This window comes from Saccopteryx bilineata, chromosome 11 (genome assembly GCF_036850765.1).
Source record: "Saccopteryx bilineata isolate mSacBil1 chromosome 11, mSacBil1_pri_phased_curated, whole genome shotgun sequence".
Classification (NCBI taxonomy): Eukaryota; Metazoa; Chordata; class Mammalia; order Chiroptera; family Emballonuridae; genus Saccopteryx; species Saccopteryx bilineata.
In genome coordinates, this window is record NC_089500.1 from 69,970,879 (window position 1) to 69,978,233 (window position 7,355).

The following is a 7,355-nucleotide window of genomic DNA, read 5'->3' on the forward strand; positions in this document are numbered from 1 at the left end:
GTTAGTTCTCCTGACAACCAGCCCTCACCCTTGGGTGGGGTTCAAATATCACTGCATTAACATAACAAAAGACTCTTGACACTTAAAAAAATTGCTGTAAGTTAAACACTGTGAATAAAGACCAAATATCTTATATATGATAATATTGCAGTCCACCCCCTTGTCTCCAAACACGTATCCCTCACAGAAAAACAATTATATAAGTCAAAAGATACTGGAACATTAAAAAAAATCTCATTTAGTCATTAATACATATCCCATCAAGTACCATATCATATAAAAATGTCCCCCAGGATAATGTCACTCAGGTTTGCAGGGTGGTCTCAGCAAACGTGGCTTCACCTTCTCAGGCATTTGGTATAACTGAGCTCTGAAACAATGTTATTCTTTTGAGCTCAGACTCTCAAAGTATTAATAAATGTTGCATTTTCTCACCCTGGCTGTTTGGCCCAGTGGATAGAGCATCAGTCCAATGTGCAAAAGTCCCAGATTTGACCTCTGATCAGGGCACACATGAAAAGTGACCATCTGCTTCTCTTTCATTCCCCTCCCTCTCCCCCTTCTCTCCCTCTTCTCTTCCCACAGCCAGTGTCTCAACTTGTTCGATCTTCGGCCCCGAGCACTGAGGATAGCTTGGTTGATTCAAGCATCAGCCCCAGATGGGAGTTTCAGGGTAGACTCTGGTCAGGGTACATGTGGGGAGTCTGTTTCACTATCTCCCTTCCTCTCACTTAAAAAAATGTTGCATTTCCCTCATGATTAACCCACTTATTCATCCCCTTACTCTCAGCCATTGTTTCTACCTTCTCTCCATTTGTCATTTCCACCCTTGGAAGGAGCATTAGGATTGGCCATTGCACTGGGTCCATATTGCTGGCGGTATCTAGCAAGCGCCTCTCCTCAGTCCACTCCTTTTTTCTAAATTTTTTTTTTAATTTTTTACAGAGACAGAGTGAGAGTCAGAGAGAGGGATACACAGGGACAGACAGAAATGGAGAGAGATGAGAAACATCAATCATTAGTTTTTTGTTGCAATATCTTAGTTGTTCATTGATTGCTTTCTCATATGTGCCTTGACTGTGGGCCTTCAGCAAACCGAGTAACCCCTTGCTCGAGCCAGCGACCTTGGGTCCAAGCTAACCTTTGCTCAAACCAGATGAGCCCACGCTCAAGCTGGTGACCTTGGGGTCTCAAACCTGGGTCCTCTGCATCCCAGTCCGATGCTCTAGCCACTGCACCACCACCTGGTCAGGCAGTCCACTCCCTTTTATACAAGGTAAGGCTACACAGGTACAGAACTAGTGAGCTGTCCCAACCGTTAGGCAACACAGCATTTGCTGTCAGCCCCAACTTTGCCAGATGGGGTGAAGGCATAATCTTCCGACCAAGCCCTTAGGAACTGTGACATAAAGAGTTAAAGATAGGGACTGAGCCTGCAGTACCCCATAGGGAGAGCAATCCCAGTGGGTCATGTGTGAAGCCACATTTGAATGACCCCAAAACCAGAGGCCCATAGGGGATGAAAAGTCCTCATTGACAAGTTTCTTCAACATAGACTCATAGTTCCTTGTCACTCCCTTTACAATGTTTCTATACTGCTTGTAAAAAAGCTAAATGTAGATTATCATATGGCTCAAGATTTACAAGCCATTAATGAGGCTATTATTCCCATTCATCCCATTGTACAAAGGTGACCAATCGTCCTTCTTTAGGGAGGACAGTCCTTTTGTAAGTTCCATCCTCCCTCGAAAAGGTCCTACTACATGTACTCCTTTTTGCTATTGGAAGACTAGTCTGTAAATGTCCGTATTCAAACAATGTAGAGTTGATCCATTGCATGTGATGTGACATATTTGTATTTGACAAGACGATTTGTCAAGGATCAGTACGGTGCGTGGAGGCACCATTATGAGACGCATGTAGGAGACCTTGAGAGCGTGAGATATACCGAGCGCACAAATGGCTTTGTGTACTTCTTACTGAAACATAACAGGGCACATATGACATTGTAGACTCACGATTATTTCTTTCTCAGTGAATATTCAATCATAGACAGGTAAGCACTATTCACGTTTTATTAATTCATTATCTATTTAATAATTTCCAGATATGTATAATTTTATTTACAAGTATTATCCTGAAATTTGAGTTTTAAAGTGGAACTCTAACCTCAAACCATATTTATTAATAACACATTTTAATTAAATAATTGCATAAAACAGATGTTTTTTAATTAGAAAATGACAAATACACCCAAATATCACTCCAAATTAGCGGTTTTGTTTGATATTTAGTTTTGTTAATTTAGCTTCTGGAAAGTTTACCTACCATGATGTAATGTTTTCAGTTCCTAATATGCTTGCATCATTCGTGTAGTTCTATATTTTATTTTTAATTTTTAATTTCATTTAAGGGATGGAAAAATCAAAAAGAGAAAGTGCCATTTCAATGATAAATTGAAAAGGGAATTTCCATTCCTCATATCAAAGAAAGATGCCATTGTTTTCTGCAATTTTTGCAGCAGAGAATTTTGTATTACAGTTGGGGGCAGAGCAGCGATAACAAAACACTTGACCACCAACAAACATAAGCAATCATTAGATACATCAGCTTCCAGTTGTAAAGTAACAAGTTTTTTTAAAACTTTAAATTATTCTGAAGATGAAAAACAGTTGGCTGCAATGGAGGGAACATTCACATTTCATACCATAATTCACAAAGTTTTCATAGTATTGATTATACAACTAAATTATTGAAAGTTTCACAATGCAAAATTTTCATGTGCCAGGACAAAGTGGGAGGCTATTTTGAAATTAGTATTTAAAAATTACTGTGACAAAATACTTACAGAGGACTTGGAAACTGCAATATTTGTAACTATTTTATCTGATGCATCAAATCATAATGAAATGAAATTGTATCCAATAATAGTAAAATATTTTAATATTACCATGGGCATTCAAGTAAAAGTTTTAAATTTAGAATCCATTGAGGGTGAAACTTCTGAAATTTTGTTAAACCATCTATACAGAGTAATAAATGAAAACAATTTGAAATCCAAAGTTGTTGCACTAATGGCTGATAATACAAATACAAATTTTAGTGGGCGAAGACGCAAAGGGGTGAATAATGTGTATGTAAAATTACAAGAGTTACTCCAAAAGAAAATACAATACTAGGAATATGTTATAATGCACATATTTTGTCAAATGCCATCAACACAGCATCATGTGCCATGCCAATTGATGTAGAAGTAATAATAACTACAATTTATTTGCATTTTAATCATTTTACTGTTCATGTTGCTACTTTAAAACAATTTTGTGAAGAAGCAAATGTTGAATACAAAAAACTTTTAAGATATTCAAAAGTTAGATGGCTTGCTCTAACACCAAATCTTAGAATCATGTTTCTTTTTTTTGAAATTAATTTTACTAGGGTGACATCAATAAATCAGGGTACAAATGTTCAAAGAAAACATGTCCAGGTTATTTTGTCAATCAATTATGTTGCATACCCATCACCCAAAGTCAGATTGTCCTCCGTCACCTTCTATCTAGTTTTCTTTGTACCCCTCCCCCTCCCCCTTTTCCTCCCCCCCCCCCCCCCCGTAACCACCACATTCTTATCAATGTCTCTTAGTCTCGTTTTTATGTCCCACCTATGTATGGAATCATGCAGTTCTTGTTTTTTTCTGATTTACTTATTTTACTTCGTATAATGTTATCAAGATCCCACCATTTTGTTGTAAATGATTTGATATCATCATTTCTTATGACTGAGTAGTATTTCATAGTGTATATGTGCTACATTTTCTTTATCCAGTCTTCTATTGAAGGGCTTTTTGGTTGTTTCCATGTCTTGGCTACTGTGAACAATGCTGCAATGAACATGGGGTTGCATGTGTCTTTACGTACCAGTGTTTCTGAGTTTTGGGGGTATATGCCCAGTAGAAGGATTGGTGGGTCATAAGGTAGTTCTATTTTCAGTTTTTTGAGGAACCACCATACTTTCTTCCATAATGGTTGTACTACTTTACATTCCCACCAACAGTGAACGAGGGTTCCTTTTTCCCCACAGCCTCTCCAACATTTGCTATTACCTGTCTTTATAATAGCTAATCTAACAGGTGTGAGGTGGTATCTCATTGCAGTTTTGATTTGCATTTCTCTAATAACTAATGAAGATGAGCATCTTTTCATATATCTGTTGGCCATTTGTATTTCTTCCTGAGAGAAGTGTCTGTTCATGTTCTCTTCCCATTTTTTTATTGGATTGTTTGTGTGTTTGTTGTTGAGTTTTATGAGTTCTTTGTATATTTTGGATATTAGGCCCTTATCTGAGCTGTTGTTTGAAAATATCATTTCCCATTTAGTTGGCTGTTTATTTTGTTGTCAGTTTCTCTTGCTGAGCAGAAACTTCTTAGTCTGATGTAGTCCCATTCATTTTTGCCTTCACTTTTCTTGCCTTTGGAATCAAATTCATAAAATGCTCTTTAAAACCAAGGTCCATGAGTTTAGAACCTATGTCTTCTTCTACGTACTTTATTGTTTCAGGTCTTATATTTAGGTCTTTGATCCATTTTGAATTAATTTTAGTACAAGGAGACAAACTGTAGTCGAGTTTCATTCTTTTGCATGTGGCTTTTCAGTTTTACCAGCACCATTTGTTGAAGAGGCTTTCTTTTCTCCATTGTGTGTTGGTAGCCCCTTTATCAAAAATTATTTGACCATATATATGTGGTTTTATTTCTGGACTTTCTATTCTGTTCCATTGGTCTGAATGTCTATTTTTCTGCCAATACCATGCTGTTTTGATTGTCGTGGCTCTATAATATAGTTTGAAGTCAGGTATTGTAATGCCCCCAGCTTTGTTCTTTTTCTTTAGGTTTGCTTTGGCTATTTGTGGTTTTTTATAGTTCCATATAAATCTGATGATTTTTTGTTCCATTTCTGTAAAAAATTACATTGGAATTTTGATGGAAATTGCATTAAATTTGTATATTGCTTTGGGTAATATGGCCATCTTGATTATATTTATTCTTCCTATCCAAGAGCAAGGAATATTCTTCTATGTCATTGTATCTTTTTCGATTTCCCTTAACAATGGTTTGTAGTTTTCATTATATAAGTCCTTTACATTCTTTGTTAATGTTTATTCCTAGGTATTTTATTTTATTTTTTTGTTGCAATTGTGAAGGGGATTATTTTTTTGAGTTCGTTCTCAAATGATTTATTGTTGGCATATAGAAAGGCTATGGACTTCTGTATGTTAATTTTGTATCCTGCTACCTTACTGTATTGGCTTATTGTTTCTAGTAGTCTTTTTGTAGATTCTTTGGAGTTTTCTATGTATAGGATCATATCATCTGCAAAAAGTGATACCTTTACTTCTTCTTTTATGATATGGATGCCTTTTATTTCTTTGTCTTGTCCGATTGCTCTGGCTAGAACCTCTAGCACCACATTAAATAAGAGTGGAGAGAGTGGACAACCCTGTCTTGTTCTGATTTAAGGAGGAAAGCCTTCAGTTTTGTGCCATTTAATATGATGTTAGCTGATGGTTTATCATATATGGCCTTTATCATGTTGAGATATTTTCCTTCTATACCCATTTTGTTGAGAGTCTTAAACATAAAATTGTGTTGTATTTTATCAAATGCCTTTTCTGCATCTATTGATAAGATCATGTGGGTTTTGTTCTTTGTTTTGTTGATATGGTGTATTACATTAACTGTTTTACATATGTTGAACCATCCTTGAGTTTCAGGGATGAATCCCACTTGATTATGATGTATTATTTTTTAACTATGTTGTTGCATTCGATTTGCTAGTATTTTGTTTAGTATTTTAGCATCTATATTCATTAGAGATATTGGTCTGTAGTTTTCTTTTTTTGTGCTGTCCTTCCCAGTTTTGGTATGAGGTTTATGTTGGCCTCATAAAATGTGTTTGGAAGTATTGCTTCTTCAATTTTTTGGAAGACTTTGAGTAGAATAGGAACCAAGTCTTCTTTGAATGTTTGATAGAATTCGCTAGTATAACCGTCTGGGCCTGGACTTTTTTTGGGGGGAGGTTTTTAATAGTTTTTTCTATTTCTTCTGTACTAATTGGCCTGTTTAGGCTTTCTGCTTCTTCTTGACTCGGTCTAGAAAGGTTGTATTGTTTTAAGAATTTATTCATTTCTTCTAGATTGTTGAATTTAGTGGCATAAAGTTTTTCATAGTATTCTACAATAATTCTTTTTATATCTACGATGTCCGTGGTGATTTCTCCTCTTTTATTTTGGATTTTGTTTATATGAGTTCTTTCTCTTTTTTCCTTGGTAAGTCTTGCCAAGGGTTTGTCAATTTTGTTGATCTTTTCAAAGAACCAGCTCCTTGTTCTATTAATTTTTTTCTATAGTTTTTCTGTTCTCTATTTTGTTTATTTCTGCTCTGATTTTTATTATCTCCTTTCTTCGGCTGGTTTTGGGTTTGTCTTTGTTCTTTTTTTTCCAGTTCCTTAAGTTGTGAAGTTAAGTGGTTCACTTGGGTTCTCTCTTGTTTGTTCATATAGGACTGAAGTGATATGAACTTCCCTCTTACCACTGCTTTTGCTGCATCCCATAGATTCTGATATGTCGTATTGTCATTTTCATTTGTCTGTATATATCTTTTGATCTCTGCGCTTATTTCTTCTTTGACCCGTTCATTTTTTTTTGTATTTTTCTGAAGCTGGAAATGGGGAGAGACAGTCAGACAGAGTCCTGCATGCGCCCGACCGGGATCCACCCAGCACGCCCACCAGGGGCGACGCTCTGCCCACCAGGGGGCGATGCTCTGCCCCTCTGGGGCGTCGCTCTGTCGCGACCAGAGCCACTCTAGCGCCTGGGGCAGAGGTCAAGGAGCCATCCCCAGCGCCCGGGCCATCTTTGCTCCAATGGAGCCTTGGCTGTGGGAGAGGAAGAGAGAGACAGAGAGGAAGGAGAAGGGGAGGGGAGGAGAAGCAGATGGGTGCTTCTCCTGTGTGCCCTGGCTGGGAATCGAACCCGGGACCCCTGCACAGCAGGCTGACACTCTACCACTGAGCCAACCGGCCAGGGCCGACCCATTCATTTTTTAAAAGTATGTTGTTTAGTTTCCACGTTTTTGTGGGGTTTTTTTTTCCTCTTTTTTGCAGTTGAATTCTAGTTTCAAGGCTTTGTGATCAGAAAATATGCTTAGTACAACTTCGATTTTTCTGAATTTGCTGATGTTGTTTTTGTGGCCCAACATATGTCAATTCTTGAGAATGATCCATGTACACTGGAGAAAAATGTATACTCTGTCACTTTGGGATGAAATGTCCTGTAGATGTCTATCATATCCAGGTGCT

General features: G+C 37.3%; 1 non-coding gene across 1 annotated transcript; it reads right to left on the minus strand.

The window, feature by feature from the left end:
* Positions 1-7,008: 7,008 nt before the first annotated feature.
* TRNAS-GCU (transfer RNA serine (anticodon GCU)) lies at positions 7,009-7,084 on the minus strand. The gene has a single exon. It is a non-coding gene; the product is annotated as a tRNA-Ser (tRNA).
* Positions 7,085-7,355: the final 271 nt, after the last annotated feature.